At 38.0% G+C, this 17,521-nt stretch overlaps 1 long non-coding RNA gene across 1 annotated transcript; it reads right to left on the bottom strand.

Moving 5' to 3' along the window:
• Positions 1-2,944: 2,944 nt before the first annotated feature.
• LOC102474707 (uncharacterized) lies at positions 2,945-6,156 on the bottom strand. The gene is made up of 2 exons (XR_335580.1): positions 6,008-6,156; positions 2,945-3,005 (listed from the first exon to the last, which is right to left on the bottom strand). It is a non-coding gene; the product is annotated as an uncharacterized LOC102474707 (long non-coding RNA).
• Between the last annotated feature and the right edge of the window lie 11,365 nt (positions 6,157-17,521).

Here is a 17,521-nt window from a genome sequence, read left to right as displayed (position 1 = left end):
TGACTTAACCACCATGTCACCTGCTGGCCCCCAGAGTATATTTTCTAATTCCACCTCCTGGCGCCCATTCATCACAGGGAAGAGTGTGTGCTGTCCAGTTTCACAAAGGGGTAGCCAGGACTCATTTTGTCGTGCTCACGAAGCTCATAGAGGATGAAAGTGTGTTAAGTAGTGAGTATTACTCTGATGGACTGGGACTTCATCTTCAGTGCTGAGTTCTAAAGGAATTAGCTCAGCCACCATCACTCACTCCATGGGAGTCCATGGTTCTACTGGTTCTACTCACTAGACAGGCTGGTTCTACTCACTGACAGTCTTCCAACAAATCCATCCAAAGGATGGCAGTGTAAAAGCACAATGTAAGAGCAGGAAGATGACTAGAAGGCTGGGAACCATCTAGCTTCTCTGACATCCTCACTAAACTTCCTGCCTGAGAAGGTTCTGAGAGTCTGAAGCAAAAGGAACAGGCCTATCTGGATAAAATTGGAAAAGAAAGCTGGCATTGGGGAGAGGGTGCTTTGGATTTAGGAAGTCCAGGTTGAAACCAAGTGGTCACCTTATTGATGCAAATGTATAATTTTATGTAGTGTTCATGCTTATAACACCCACACACACAGAAAGTGAGTCTCAGATCCCAGTTTCATGGTCTCTGAATCTGGATTGTCTGATTCTCTACCTTGGGAAAATTGGGGCAGGTTAGTTAACCTCTAGATATGCCTTATCTATGAAATAGAGGTATCACAGAAATGGATTATTATCTATTGATGATAACATGTATAGTATCCCACTTAAAAAGAAAGAAAAAAGAAAAGAAAAACGTGTATAGTATCCCCAACTGGACTGATGAGAAATGTATTCATGTAGGAACATTCACTTTACACGCTAATGGTATATATGATTGAATTTATAAAATAAATTAAAATAAAATAAAATGCATTAATTAAAAAAAGAAATAGCAGTATCATTAAAAAGTAAGTGGTCATTATAGAAATTCAATGAGCTAGAGTAGTGCCTGGCATGTGGTGAGTTCCCCGTCATTGTTCGTATAGTTTTGAGTGGAGATAATTTACTCACTCTCCAAGCATTTGACTCTTATTCCACTCCTATTGTGAGTCAGGGACTGATAATGAAAATAGAAATAAAATAACCCTTCTTTTGAGAAACTCGTATCAGTCTACCCATTCACTCACACTTTGTGCACCTGTTCAGTCAACTGATGTGTATCTGCCAAGCGCCTGCTATCAGCAGCACTGCCCTAAAAACTGAAGAACTTCCAAAATGAAAACAAAACAGAATGACTTCTGCCCTCAAGGAGCTCATAATTACTTCATTGACTCACCTAATAATTTCGCCAGCTCAGATGAGAACTGACTGTCGGTTCTGAGGCCCTGAACTAGGCAATACAATGTTGTGCAAAACTTTTCAATTATTTTGTTTTAGAAAACCTTGCTTTACTACTGAGAGCTTCTTTCTGTTAATAACTTCAGCCTCGTCATGTGTACACCCTCCTTTAGCCTCACATTCTTCCTCAATGCCCCAGCTCATTTCTTTACTCTCAGGACCACACACAACACTTAAGGGCAAGAAAATGAAAGGATGGGTGATATGTCTTCACACAAATGTCCCATGTGAGGACAGCATTTACCAGCCCTAAGATGATTACACAAGTGTGATTATGTGATGGACTACACTGACCATTCAGTAGGATCACAATGCCTCAGAGTACTGAGTTATTCCATGGCTGTGGGATACTGATGGTAATGATGATGGTGATCGTGATAAGAGTAACAACAATGTTTTTATTATATGGCACCAAAGAATAACATTTAAAGTGAAAATAGACCTGGAGGGAAACTCATCTATACCTCTTACTAGTTATTATGTTTGAAGAAATTCATTCATTTTTCTGGATCCCTCTGAGTTTCCTCTAAGTAAAATGGCAATAATAATCAGAATGACATCCCAAGATTGTTTGTAAAGACTAAATTATAAAACTTAATGCATATTGCTTATCACCCTATCTACCACACATGGCTTATAAAAATTGGTGGTTATTCACATTATTATAATTTTTCAGGAGGGGTCCTACTGGTATAGAAATAATGTGGAAATGATTGCACTCCTCACAAATTAAAAATAAAAACACTGAAAACTAAGACTAGAACAAGTACATACATGACTATGCTTCATGTAGTCCAAAAACGCACTACACATAAATATATTACAGGAAGAAAATAAAAATGCCTCGATTATAATAAACAGAAATACGCTCCTTAGAAATGCAGCAAATAAAGTATAGCAATGGAGTAGAAAGATGCAACCCCATCTAATGTATAGAATTGTTGCATAGGAATGTAGCAGAGATGCAAGACAAAAATGGCCGAATCCCACTCTCATACAAGACAGTGTGTTTACATCAAGCCCACTGACTACAGAGCCAAAGGAACTTCTCTCATTCTGCATTGGAAACCAAAAATCCTGTTGCAATGTGTAAAAGATCTCTTGCTTTTGAATCACTGCTAATTAGGAAGAAACATGGAGACAATCAGTGTTTTGTATCATTTTATTAAAACATCAAGAAACAAGAGGGTTCCTTTTTATTACTCCAGCGTTGATGAATGTTTCAGTAGCAATTAAAAAAAAAAAAGTGCTCAGCGTCTGCAGGCAAGTGCAACATATCAAATGAAGCCTTTTCTTATGAGTATAGGCATGAAAAGATTAGCCAGTCTTACCCTCAGTACTGCTGGGATGTCATGTGTTTGTAGAAAATTACCCAACAAAATCTATGGTTTTCTTAAAGCAACACCAATCTGGAGTCCATGCCTCTTCATTATTGATTTTGGTCTCAAAGTACTTTGTTATAACTGGCATTTTTGTAGGTAGGCTATTTTGAAATATTAATGCAGGTTGATTTTCCCATACTTTTGTAGTTTCCTTTTTTTTTTTTTTTCTGCCTGAGTGGAGGATTTCTAAACTCACTGCATCATAGGGGATGAGAATTTATCCTGGAGAAAAAAAGAATCAAGTTTTTGCCTTTTAATTCCAAATAACGTTTTTCTTGAAATATATAACAAAAGATAAAAAAAAAAACAAAAAAAAAAAAAAACAAGCCCTCGAAATGATTACAGGAAGCTTGGAGAGGGGCAGTGACCTTGTTTCTTTAAGGATATCATTATTTTGTCCTCACTTTTAAGTTGGACATAAAATTTTATATTTTCAAAGTGGTGTTCTTTTGGCCTTATGCATCCAAAAGGGGAGTGTGCCATTGAGAAGCATAATAATATCCATTTACTTCTCCTTATTTTGAATGCATTCTATTTTGTCTCTGTGAAAGCTTTTGAAATTTTCTCTGTGATCTTCTAAAATTTCACCTTTTCGTAACAAAATATATTTTCTATATCCTATGTTCCACTTTGTGCCTTTTAAAATTGAGAAATTCTTAGCAATATTTCTTCAAATATTCCCTTTCCTAATGCTTCTCTCCTCCAGAATTCCTATCTTGAAGAAGCTGATATTGTCCTTGTGTCTAATAGCTATATTGTTACCCTTTCTAGCTTTTTATTTATTCTTATTTCTTGGACAAGTTCTTAGTCTGACCTTTCAGATTCATAATTTGTTCTTTAGATGTAGGCTCAGTTTTTTGTCTACATAATAATTTATTTTTAAATCATTATGTTTTTCCTGGCCGGTGTGTCCAAATTTTTCACCTTCAAAATGGCTTCTCTCTGCTACAAATATCTTCTTCTGTTCTTTGAAAGTATGCTGCATGCTTGTTTCATCTGGTTCACTAGTTTTGCTTCACTGGCTCTAGATTCTCTACTCTGTTGTCTTTATTTAGCAGATGTTGTACTCCTCATATGTTCATGTTAATACCCTGTAAACTGATAGTCCTTGGATGAAAATTAGAATAGGCAGAAAGGCAAAAAAAACCTTTCCCTTTACTACCCTCCCTCCCAGATAATTGTGCCTCTGAGCAAAACCATGCTCTTTCCCAAGATCTTTTATTCCTTTCAACTACTAAAAAATGCAAAGCCTACTCTTGGCATACAGGTGGTACAAAAACAGTGGACCAGATCTAGCCTATGGGTTATTGTCCACCTACCTGGGCCCATCCAGTAATAGAACCCTAGAAGTAATATTAATTAATGAAATCACAGGACAGCCCTCTCAAAGCTCAGTTCTGGAAAGAACACCATACACGGCTAGATGGTCCTGGCTGGGAAAATTACGGGTAAGAAGCTGAGTAATAAATCCATATGTACTGATAAAAATTTGAGTTATAGAGAAAATGCCCACTTTGAAGTTTGTTTAAAATATCTCCATATTTTTAAAATTATTTGATCTTTAAAATACTTCATGGTGTGTTGGACATGTTCTAGTGATGTTTCTAACGTCACAGATAATGCATGTAAGGTGGGTAAAAGCAAAGCCGCGTTTTTGTCCAGTGTACCACACTGCCTCACACGTAATGCTGAAACAGGAATGAAATAAGGCAATTTGATGTGTTTTCAGGAAAGATCCACATCACAATCTCCCTAAGACTTACAACTTCATATAAAAATTGCAGTGAATTCTAGCTTACACCCTAAAGTCACTAAAAAAATGCTTTTCTGGGTTATTTTTAAGAAAAGTAAATTTCCTGTATCATATGTTTGGAGAGCCATCTGAAATTGTATTTCACATCTCTGGACCCAGGCTTGAATAATACTATCTCTACTAAAGTTATAAAGAATGAAAAAACATCTGCAGATCAAAAAGAATATTACCTTTGCAGCAAAAGGACACAAAATGCAATGAGAGGTGGTAGTTTTAGCTTTTCAAACTCTCTTCTCTCCAACAGAAGGAGGTGAGATAGAGATCTCCCATTCTTTGTGGTGTCAGAGATGCTGAACTCAAGATAAGATGGCCATTTCTTTTAATAGTCAATTGGCTATGCATTCTAAAATAAGTTTTGCCACAGGTATTTTACAACTAGGTCATTATTGCTCCCCAAGACATTAATTGCTAGAAAGATACAATGCAAACATTGTTATACCAAATAGCAATAGAAACTTCAGGTTTTCAGTGTATAGAAGAGGGTTCCATCTCTAGGAAGCAGATTCAAATCCAGACCCATCATTCCAAGTCCATATTTATTTTTGATACCAAAAAATAATACTATTAAAATACTGAGCACAGCTTCCTTGATGATAGAGAAGCAGACAAATAAATATTTATTTGCAGCTGCTGCTAGTTTTCAGAGATTGGGATATGACTCTGTTCGGAATAGAATTGCAGATATTATTAACTGACCTTTTGGTACCAAGCAGGTGAAACAAGGAAACAAAACAAAACAAAAACCTTGCATGCAGCTCAATTCCTTTTGCTTCATTAGAATTATCAGCCTCTGGGGCCACCAGGTGGCATGATGGTTAAGGGTACTGGACTCCCACATGGCCGACCACGATTTGAGTCCGGACCGGGTGGCTTTCTCTCTCTCTCTCTCTTTCTCTCTCTCTCTCTCATTTCTCTCCCCCCCCCCAGTCAAATTAAAATAAATTAAATAAATAAATTTGGATAAAATAATAATAAAAAAGAAAAAAATTAAATTAAATAAATCTTAAAAAAAAAAAAAAAGAATTATCAGCTTAAAGTTTTGTGAGGAAACTCAGTTCACCTTCTTCTTTTCTCCCTACCAAGAGGAGGGCATTGATTTCATTGATCATGTTCCACAATATTTGGCTGGGTCAGGGTAAGTAGCAAACAATGTCTAAAAGTTTCCTCCAAAGGAATGGATTTCTCATCTTCCTCTGCCATCATGAGAAGGGAACAGCCAGCTAACATGTGGCCCTTCTCTTCATGCTGAATGCCAGAGATTGCCCTTTCTCTCCCTGACTTGCAATTCTGGCAAGCAGAGAACTGCACTTCGGGAGCACCTGTGGTCGAGATTTCCCTTCTTCTGCAGCTTCCTTCTCTGCACGTAAAGGAAAGATGTGCCTATGCCGCTGCCTCTACCTTCCCTATGCACCTGTTCCGATGCTGTTCAGTTTTCTGTCCATTTGTTATATTGGTTGGAAGATGTAAAACCATGAGACGCAGGTGAGGCCTCGATAACACAAGTGAAGATCCCTCAAGGCCTTGAATCCAGGCCATATCCCTAAAGCTATGTGGACCTTCCTTCCAGACCTAATAGGAAGAATAAATACAACGTAGAGTGAGATTCCAGGATTCCTACAATTCCCCAAGATTCCTCAGACAGTAATGTTAATATTGTTAATTATTACTATTAACTATTAATATTATGAAACATTCTAAAATTTTGTTGGCTCAGCCTCTGTGGTGCAGTCCATAGCATACCTGATTGCCCTGGAAGCCAAGCGCCAACTGTGGTTCAAGTTCCTGGCTAAGTCTACCTGAAAACACAGGAGGAGATGTTCATCCCCAGATCCAAGTGGTCTGGATGGAAGACTGAACAAAGGAGATGATGGCCTGATGGAGCCCAGTGGAGGGTGCATTCTCTCTCTCTCTCTCCTTCACACATGCATATTCTATCATAAACTAGGAAGATTTCAAGAGAGAAATTTCATCAGACTTGAAAGAGATAGATTCATAACTAATAAAGGTGTAAAATTTTAAAAATATATTTTCATTTCTTCAATCATCTTTGTTGGGTTTAATCTTACTAGAAATTCATTTTCTACATGTCTACCAAAGAAGATGTCTAGAATATTGCTCAAGAAATCTGTGTATTAAACTTGGTCATAAATATTTGAAAGTTGTCCTTAATATTTTTTTCTTATTTATAAACTGGGTTTTTTTTAGGATGTCTTGGCCATAGGGTACATGTACTCTCTGGAGAGAGCAGAGACAAAGGGAAAGTGAGAAATCACCCTCTGCCCCCAAGTGGATATCCACTATGCAATCCTTTCTTAATTCTCCTATAGGGATTTTGGGCACACATGCACATATGCCCGGGTTCAAGCCACCAAGTCTGGGTCTCGAACTGTGCAGCAGGTTATGTGGGATCCAGTGCCTTAACCACTATGCCTCCTGCTGGCCTCAGAAACTTGAATCTTAAAAACCTGCCCAAATTCAAATAATAATTATGAGAATAAAATTAAGTAATAAATCAGAAAATGCTTTAAAAACTGAAAATGATACAAATAATAGGAAATTTAAAACCATAAAAATTTTATTATGTAATGCGATGTAAGTCTAATAAACAATAATTGTAGTATAAGATAAATATTAAAAGCTATTTCTATTTCTTTACATTTCTTTTTTCTTATTAAGACTCTCTGCACTTCCACCATTAGACTTTTTAAATTTAATTTATTTTTGCATTTGAGATATTGTTAAATTATTTGGAAACAGGGACCTTTAAATGTATATCTAGCATCAATGATTCCAAATTGTTTTATTCTCATCTTGATATACCTTGTTTTCCTCTAAGTGGAGGAGATTGAAACGTGATCAAATATAGAAAAAGAAATTACAGCCTTAAAAAGGCTGCTAACTCACAGAAGGTGCCAGCTGCTTTGGGGAAATATGTTTCTCTGAAAGTCAGGGAGGGGAATCAATTTTTATTCTCTACTATCAAGTCCCAAGTCCAAATAATAAATGAGTTGAATACCAGCTGGATCAGAAACTAAGCCCTTCATAGCTAAGCTCTCATTCTAGTCAAGAAATATTTTTGAGGGCACACATTGTTATTTTTTGCTTTCAACCCACTGGGAGCATTGCAGATGTTCAGGAATCTGGTTTAAGATTCTAGCTCTGCCCTATAAAAGAGAGAATGCTGTTGGGGAGAAAACATTATCAGCCTTAATTCGAAGCAGTCCGTTTCTTGGGCATCTGAATACTATAGTAGCTCACCAACTCCAGCTGGGACTCTCACATGATCTCCTTATCAGTCTAAAGAGACAGAACGAATTGTTCAGCAGAAGAAAGACGATGGCAATGTATGGCTCATAGACCTGTGAAGGTACAGTGTTGTGCAGCTCCGAGTGACTTCGAGGAGGGCAACGTAGAAGTTATATTGGTTTTATACTTTAGAATCACAAAGGCTGACATAGAATAATCATGTCGTGTTTTATTGGATTTTGAGGAGGTGGTTTTTCCTCTGGTGTCCCAAGGACCTATCACACATATCCTTGCTTCATATCATCCACCACACTCCAATCCCACTAGGCTGCCTTCTGCTTAGACTTTGGATTTTTACTTAGTCATCACTTCCTTTAGAAGCCTCCTTGTCATCGAATCCTGTAGCTTGGGCTTACTTTATTTTGGTTTAGGTTTATTTTAAAGTTGCAAATTGTTAAAAGCACTTTTTTCTTTCTTAATATTTTTAGATTTTGCCATGAGGCACATGTGCTCACAGGAGAGAGACAGAGACAGATAAAGAGGGAAAACGAGAAATCACTCCCTAGGGGAGAAGGCCACATCACAATCCCTTCTCCTGTATTCTCCTCTTAGGATTTTGGGCATGCACATACACACTTACAGAGGGTTTTCAGGCCTTTGGGTCTGGGACTTGAACCAGAGTCAGCCAGGTGAGATTCAGTGCCTCAAGCACCATGCCACCTGCTGGCCTTAAATAAAAAGCACTTTTAAAAGTTTTGCATTCAAGATATTGTTAAATCATTTGGAAACAGGGATCTTTAAGCATCAATGGTTCCAAATTACTTTATTCTTATCTTGATAAACCTTGTTTTCCTTGAAGTGCAGGAGATTGAAATGTGATCAAATATATCACAATATAGTAAATTAACTTTATCAATAAAATTGCAATTTTATTTGAATTAATTTATCTTTGTTTTGTTTTTGTTTTTTGTATTTTCTTATTTTGTTCTTTTTTTTTTTTTTACTGTCCTGCTGACTTCACCTATTTATTCTATTCTTCAATAAGATTTAAATTTTTGATTGCCAGAGGGCTGAGCACTTGTTAGAGAGAGAGAGGAAAAAAGCCCCCATCATCAGGGCGTGGTCATGCCGCAATTCTTCCTCCATTTCTTATCCCATCAGGATTTTGGGCACACACATTCATACCCAGCGTGTTTTTCAAGCCATGAGAGCCAGGATTCAAACTGTGGTTAGCCATGTGGGATCCAGTTCCCAGTGCGCAGCACTTCATTACCGCACTACAGGACTGGTCCAATATGATTAATTTTTATAACCTGCAGATAAACCATGACACCAAAATTTTTAAATTGTACAATAGCTCTCGATGAATTACAACTCCTTCATAGTCTAGGTATTATTTACCTTTCCAATATTGACTTCTTCCCTTTGTCAGAGAACCAGAGCAACACTAAAGTAAATTTTAATTGGAAATAATTTTAATAGGAAAAAAAAATTCGTCTAGAATTGAGCTCAACCCAGAAAACAAGGGACAGTGGGGATTTCTAGTCAAGGAGCTGACAATGGATGGGAAAGTATTAAGAGTAGAAATTAAGGAGCTTCTTGCTAAACCAACTTAAGACAAGCCAAGGTGATCATTTATTGAAGATGGGCAGATGAGGAATTCGATCAGATGTTGAGGGTAAGCAGATGCCAAGGGGTGGGGGCAGGGGTGGGATCCTTGCTCACTGATTTGGCAGAGATCTTGCTAGAACTGGACCATGCAGGCCCAGCAAGGCAGGGGCCAAGATGGAGTATTAATCCAGAAGAACCTGACTATAGTCAAAGAGTCTTTGACACATGTCATCTGTCAAGACCTACATTCCAGTTATACCATTCCTCTTCCAAGGAACCAATAGTTCTTGCTCCTTTTCTCCCAGACCTCAGTGTATGACAGCTTCGTGGCCTGGTCTCCCCTACACTCCATTTCTCTTGGTGTGGATATTCCTTCAGGTCTTAGGTTAGATAACTAGCTGCAGTTTTCCCAGAACTCCTTCCCTTGAGGACTTCAAGTCTCAACAAAGAGAAAGAAGAGACAGAAATTGAGAAATTACCCCTGAGGGGTGGGGATGGCCACAATCCCTTCTTCATTCTCCTCTCGGGATTTTGGGCATGCATGCATAGGCTCCTGGTCTGAATTTTAAGCCACCAGGTTTGGGACTTGAAACACGATCAATTATTTGGGAGTCCAGCAAGATGTAACAATTATGCTATCTGCTGGTCCCTCAGCCAGCAACATACATTTATTTATTTATTTATTTATTTATTTATTTTTAAGAGAGGTTTTTGCTATAGGGTGTGTGCATTTGTCCAAGAGACAAAGAAAAACAAAAAGCGAAAAATCACCCCCCAGGGGGAATCCCCATGCATCAATACCTTCTCCTCCAGTCTCCTCTTGGGACTTTGGGCACACATGCACACACACCCGGCATGATTTTTTTTTTTTTTGGAGAGGTTTTTGCTGTAGGGTGTGTGAGCTCTCCAGACAGACAGAGAGAGATAGAGAGACAGAAAGCGAGAAATCATTCCCCAGGGGGGATGGCCACGCCACAATCCCTTCTCCTCCATTCTCCTCTCGGGATCTTGGGCACACACGCACACGTGCCTGGCGTGAGTTTAAGCAACCGGGTCCGGGCCTCGAACCGTGGTCGACTATGTGGGAGTCCAGCGACACAGCCATTACGCTAACTGCTGGTCTCAACACCCGGCATGAATTTTAAACCACCAGGTCTTGCATTCGAACTGCTATCTCAACTACATGGGAGTCCAGGGACGTAAGCCGTCTGCTGATCCCCTCTGCCAACAACTTTTAAGAGCAGCCCCAGCCTCCTATGCTCCATTAGTTGGTATTCTGTCTGGTTCGCCATCATATTTTTAGATCCAACTTAGTTCCCAGCACAGAACAGATACTCAACATGTATGTATCAAATATATGGATAACAATGATCATGTCTTACTTTATCTGAAATCCTTGGGTGGGGGAGGGAATAAAATTAGAATTTACAGCAGTTGTTATGGATCCAGGCCCTACTTCATAATTCAGGAAGGCTGAATATTCTCAGGTAAAGATTCCAGATTCCAGGTTGGGAAGAGGGACATTCTTACCTGGGTTGTTAGGACTTGGGAAACAGGTAGGAAGATCAGCCTTATTGAAAAAATCCAGGGAAAATTCTTTTAGCCTATTAAATAGGTGATTTTTCTCAGCACACTGATAATGACCTTTTCCCATGGCTTGTTACCAGGATGACTGTGCACTGGAAAAAAGAAATAATCAGATCATGGGCTCTAAACTGTTCATTTCAACAAACCCAAAATTTCATTTGCAGCCCGCCAGTCAGAGTAGAGATCTTATGGACCAAGTGATCAACGGGATTTTAGCTCATGCCCACCTCCTAGTGGACTAGGTAGGACCCCAAGTCCATCCTGTGCTCATTTCCCCAGGAAATGGCATAATCTACATAGATAGACTCAGTATGCAGAAGAATGCCCACACTGATTTGGGGAGAAACCCATCAACTCCCTTCTTTCCAGGAGACTCCGCTTCTTGCAAGTGGAAGTTCAATGGTCACCTTCCTTTATTCCCTTTAAGAATCTGGTTAGTTAAGTACACCTCTATATAAAGATCAGTAGCTGAGTAAAAATAAAATACCAACTTTATTAATCTGCATAGACATCCAAAATTCCATGTACAGGAAAAAGAAAGTTGAGTCAGAGAATAATTAAACCAAGATTAGCTTTCCACTCTCATAAATAAAAATCTGCTGAGAAAGATAAAAGAGGTCTTCCTTCCCCATTCAGATATAAGATTTATAAAGAGAAGGAGGTTTTTCATTGTATGCGTTCTAGACTGAAACAGGAAGACACGAAAACCAGCATTTTCTGATGCAGGCAAAGAAGTATGTAGGGCAGAGAATGCAACCTATCAGCTTAGCCAAGTGAAGGATGGCCCCAAAATGTTTATTATTAGTAGGAAAATTATAAAAATAATTCCATAGGACCATGTAGTTATAGACGCATAAAAGTCAGGAGAGACAGCCATAACAATAGGCATGTATTTAGATGAGAGATCATTTTACTGGGCAAATTTATCTTTTTTTACCTTTTTTATTTTTTAAAGAATTATTTTATTTATTTATTTTTAAATTGTTGCTATACAGCACGTGCATTCATCAGAGAGAGACAGAGAAAGAGAGAGAGGGAAAGTGAGAAAGTAAGCCACAAGGTCTGGGGCTCAAACCATGGTTTGCCATAGTAAAGTCCAGTGTCCTAACCATCATACCACCTGCTGGCACCCTTAATTTTCATTTTTATAAAACATTCACAAAACGTTTTTTTTTCACAGAGAAGTTTACATTCCTTTATTAAATGTTTATTCCCTTTGTCTCTCCCATCCACCCTTTCCCCCCTGCTCTCTACCACCCAGCTCCCCCACCCCCTCCCCAGTCTCTGGTACCCTTTCTACTGTCATATCTTTGGATTTATCTATTTCTGCCATAGAGTGAGTGAATACAGGGGCAAATTTATTTTGCAGAGGAGGACATTTGAGTTCTTCTGGTCTAGCATTATCACCATTCACCATTAACTCTCTATGGCCACCTTTACTGGTGGAGAATTTATTACACCTGAAGCCGTATTATTTCTTTGTAAACTGTTCTCATTATCTTTTTTCTGAGGTGGTCCCTGTAACTCTATCCCCTTTACAGATTCTGTTTCCATTCTAGCACTTTGTACTCAGAGTGTGGTCCACCAAGCAGCAATGGCAAGTTTTGTTAGAAATGCAGAATCTCGAGCCACATCTAAAACAATTGTAACAACATCTGTAGTTTAACAAGATCCTTGGCTTATCTGTATTTCCATTAAAGTCTGCACATTTGTCTATGTCTTAGTTCATTCAGAATGCTATAGCAGACTCCCACAGACTGGGTGGTTTATATAACAACTGTCTCTTTCTCACAGGTGTGGAGTCTGGGAAGTCCAAGATCAAGAGGTCAACAGATTTTGTGCCCGGTGAAGGCCCTCCTCCTGGCTCATGGATGTCTATCTTCTCACTGTGTCCTCACATGGTGGAAGGGTGAGGGAGTTCTCAGGGGTCTCTTATAAGGGAAGGACACTTAAGATCTACTCATCTTCCAAAAGCCCCCAACTCTGAATACCAGTCCTTTGGGTGTTAAGATCTTAACATGATTTTGAGGGAAGATAAATGTCAATTCTTAACAATTCATAATTACGAAGTCTAATGCAGCTTTACAAATTACCTCTTCACAGCAACATCATGTTTATGTCAAACATGCTTATGTCAAACACCTCAGGATTAGCCAAGGAAAAAAAGAATGTACTCTGTGTGTGTATGTGCATGTGAGAGAGAGAGTGAGAGTACCACACTCCCTCACATTCAGTCACTCAATGGCAGAAATAGATAAATCCAAAGATATGACATTAGAAAGGATAAGTTTAGGTACCAGAGACTATAAGGGAAGGGACTGGGTGGTAGAGAGCAGGTGGGAGAGCATGGATGGGAGGGACAAAGTGTGGTCACACTGTTGCATCCTTTATCCTCCATTTCCCCACCCTGTCAGAACTTCGGGCATGCACATATACATATCTGTATATACATGTTTTTCAAGCCACTGGGGCTGGTATTCAAACCACGGTTGGCCATGTGGGACCCAGTTCCCAGTGCAGAGGGTCTAGTCACTGTGCTATAGGGCCAGCCCATAAATCTATGCTTTTTATTTGTGGCAACATAATAATAGCTGAACTTCTGATATTACACCATAGACAATAAGTTAAACCAACAGGCCCTGATAGACAAAAATTGATTTTGTTATAATGGTAATACTACCATTTGTGTGTGCAAAATTTGCCAAGTAAAATGACCTCCCAAGTAAAAATAAATGTAAACAATGAGTATATCCATTAAAATAAATTGGCCAAATCTTGTTCAATTTCTGACCAGTTGAGTCCAGCTCCTCTATGATGGTAATAACTAGATAAAGTACATTCTCCAAAAGTGTGTGATCAAGAGGAAAGGACAGATAGTCTGTTCCAAACTCTGACTTGAAAACAAAGATAACCTATAGGCAATCTCTTCTCCATTCTCCTCTGGGGATATTCTTGGCATTCATGCACATGTGCTCAGCCTGTTTTTTAAGCTCCCAGGTCTGGGATCCAGTCACCTTCACCTCCATACCATCCTCTGGGCTGATTTTTTTTTTTAATTACAAATATTTTACTTTGAAGAAAATTTAAAATAAATTTGCCCATCACTTCCCTTATGACAATAATTAATCCAAGCATTGTTTATCAGATGCATTAAAGAATAATTTATATACAGTTTACATAGTTTAAGTATACAACTCTGTAAGTTTTATTAAATGTTTATGTAACCAGGGCTGATAGAAAAACTAAAGTGACTCCACAGTAAATTTAACACCACTGGTTAAAGTACTATAGACTGACCTTGAGTTCATTTCTTTCTTTGGCACAGTAAGTCTTATTTAAATGCTTAGCTTGCAGAAACTAGTCATAGTTTTGCTAGTCTTTGTAGAGAATGGACCTTGAGGTCCTCCAAACCAGAAAGCAGACATTGCTCAAAGGAGGTAAGAACTTCTGCCCTGATGACCAGGTCCTGACAAAACAGCAACGGTTGAGAAGCACAACCCCGACAGAGCAAACCTCCTTCAGGAGATCAGTCAAGGGAGTGATTAACTGCTGTACTGTGGGAACCAGCAGGAGTCTCCCCTGTCTTCCTTACTGGTAGACTGGAATTGGAGAACATTAGAACATTATGGAGCTGTGAACACTAGACTGCCATCTTCGCAGATTGCTGCCTTCCTGAATAAAGCAACCTTTCTTCCACCAACTCTGGTCTCTCGAGTATAGGCTTCCAGAGGTGAGCAGTTGAACTCAGGTTTCAGCTCCATTTAGTTGTGCAACCATCAACACAATACAGTTTTAGAATGTTTTCTAAATGTTCTCTGAGACTCCTTTATGGCTGAATACCTTTTAACCCTAACCCTAAGCAACCATCAATCTACTGTCAGCATAATTTTGGTACTAATGGCCATTTCATAGAATAAAAATCATGATATATACAGTCTTTCACTTAGAAAAACATTTTAGAGGATCATCCATGTTTAAACATGTGTCAATAATTTCTAATTATTTTTATTGATGAACGGTGCTCCCTTATAAATGGCATATCACATTTTGTTTATTCATTCAGCAGTTAATGAAACTGAGTTGTTTACAGTTTGGGCTACTATGAGTAATGCTGCTATGGACACTCACATTTGTATCTTTTGTGGACACGAATCTTCTTATGGATAAACTGCTTAGATTTGAATTTCTGAGTTATACGTATATTAAATTCAGGCTTAAGTTTTTTTAAAAAGTGCTGAACTGTTTCCCAAAGTGGTTATATCATTTTACTTTCTTTCCTGCAATATATTAAGGATTCAAAATATCATATCCTCACCCAAACTTAGTATCATCTGTTGTTATGAACCAAATGTTTGTGTCCTCCCCAAAATCAGTATGTTGAAGCTTAATGCTTAATTTGGTAGTACTTGGATGTGGGACCTTTAGGAGTTAATTAGATTTACATGGTATTGTCATGGTGGAGACATGTTTGGATTTCTGACCTTATAAAAAGAGGGAGAAAGGCCTAAATGCATGTGCTTGCTCTCTCTCTCTCCTCTCTTCATTTCTCTTCTCTCTCTTTGCAATGTAAGGACACAGAACAAATGCATTCATCTGCAGCTAGGAAGGAATCCCTTACTAGGAACTAAATTGATTGGCACCTTGATTTTGAACTTTCCAGCCTCTAAAACTATGAGAAATAAATAACCAGTTTTTAAGACACTCAGTCTATGGTATTTTGTTATAACAGCCTTGGCTGACTAAGACATTTGTGTATTTGACAGAAAATTCTGCAACATAAAAAATAAGGATACAGATAAATAATCACGAAGCCTATACCTAGAGAAATGGAAATAATTCAAGAAATCTAAGCGAACTAAACACGAGAAAAGAAAACTATTGTATTAGTGTCTTCAGAGAAAACCGAAGATAAATTACCTTCACAATACAAGAAATTGAAACCATGTAAAAATAGCAAATAGAGAAATGAAGACACTTTTAACAGTTTAAATATATTATAAATTTTTCAGAAAGGAAAACGATTAGTAAATAGAAAGGAAGATATTCTTTTAAAAAAATCTTTCAAAACCTGGTCCAGATATGAAAAGAAAACAAAAACAACATATAGGATGAATACTGAAGCTCTAAATATGACTCTTAGGAATTCTAAGAAAAGAACTGAGTTACAGTGCAAAAATCAGAAGTATCAAATTAATAATAGAAAGATAAATTCATAGACTGGCTGAATAGAATTCCATAGAATATACGTGGCACACTTGCTCAATCCATTCATCTGTTTGTGGACATTTGGGTTGGTTCCATGTCTTAGCCATAGTGAATAATGCTGCAATAAACATTGATGTGCAAGTGCTTTTCTTTTTTATCTATTTATTTTCTTAATATTTTATATACATTCAATCACATTGTTTACAAAGTGAACATTTCAACATGTGAACATTTCTCCCCAGTCCAGTTGATCAAAACATCTTCAACTGAGTATTCTCCCATCCTTTGAGTAGATACCCAGAAATGGGATTGCTGGATCAAATAGTAGTTCTATTTGTAGATTTTTGATGAACCTCCATATTGTTTTCCACAGTGGCTGGACCAATTTATATTCCCACCAACAATGTAGGAGAGTTCCCCTTTCACCACAATCCCACCAACATTTATCACTTTTTGTGTTTTTAATCTTTGCCATTCTGACAAGGGTTAGGTGGTGTCTCATTGTGGTTTTAATCTGCATCTCCCTTATGATGAGGGATGTCAAACAATTCCTCATATGCTTTTTAATTATCTATATGTTGGCCTTAGAGAGATTTTTGTTCAGCTCATTTTCCCACCTTTTAATTTTGTTAATCTTTTTTTTTTTTTTTCAGGTAAGCTACTTGTGATTTCTGTGTATTCTGGTTATCTGAGGGATAATTTGCAAAAATATCCTCCTCAATTCACACTAATTACTGTGTCCTTTGCTGTGAAGAAACTTCTTAGTCTGATATAGTCCCACTTGTTTATTTTAGGGATTATTGCCCATGCTTTGGGAGTCTTATTTAAGAAGTCTTTGCCTACCCTAATGTCTCCCAAAGTTCCTCCAGTGTTTTCCACTGGTAGTCTTATAGTTTGAGGTCTTAGGTTAAGATCTTTGATCCACTTTGAGTTAATTTTTGCTAATGGTGAAAGATGGGAATTCTGTTTCATCTTTCTGCAGGTGGATACCCAGTTTTTCCAGCACCATTTTCTATAGAGGTTTTCCTTTTCTCAATGGATTCACTGGTATCTTTTGTAAAAAATCAGTTGACTTGGGACCAGCAGGTGGCATGATGGTTAAGGTGCTGGACACTCCCATAAGGCCGACCAGGGTTCAAGTCCTGAATCTGGTGGCTTGCTTTCTCACTTCATCTCTCTCTTAGTCTCACCCTCTGTCTCTCTCTGGTCAAACTAAATAATAATAATAATAATAAATGAATGAATAAATAAATAAAATAAAATAAATAATTATTTT

The sequence above is a fragment of the Tupaia chinensis genome, unplaced genomic scaffold (genome assembly GCF_000334495.1).
Source record: "Tupaia chinensis unplaced genomic scaffold, TupChi_1.0 Scaffold000459_1, whole genome shotgun sequence".
In the NCBI taxonomy this organism is placed as follows: Eukaryota; Metazoa; Chordata; class Mammalia; order Scandentia; family Tupaiidae; genus Tupaia; species Tupaia belangeri.
This window is presented reverse-complemented; position numbering and strand designations above follow the sequence as displayed.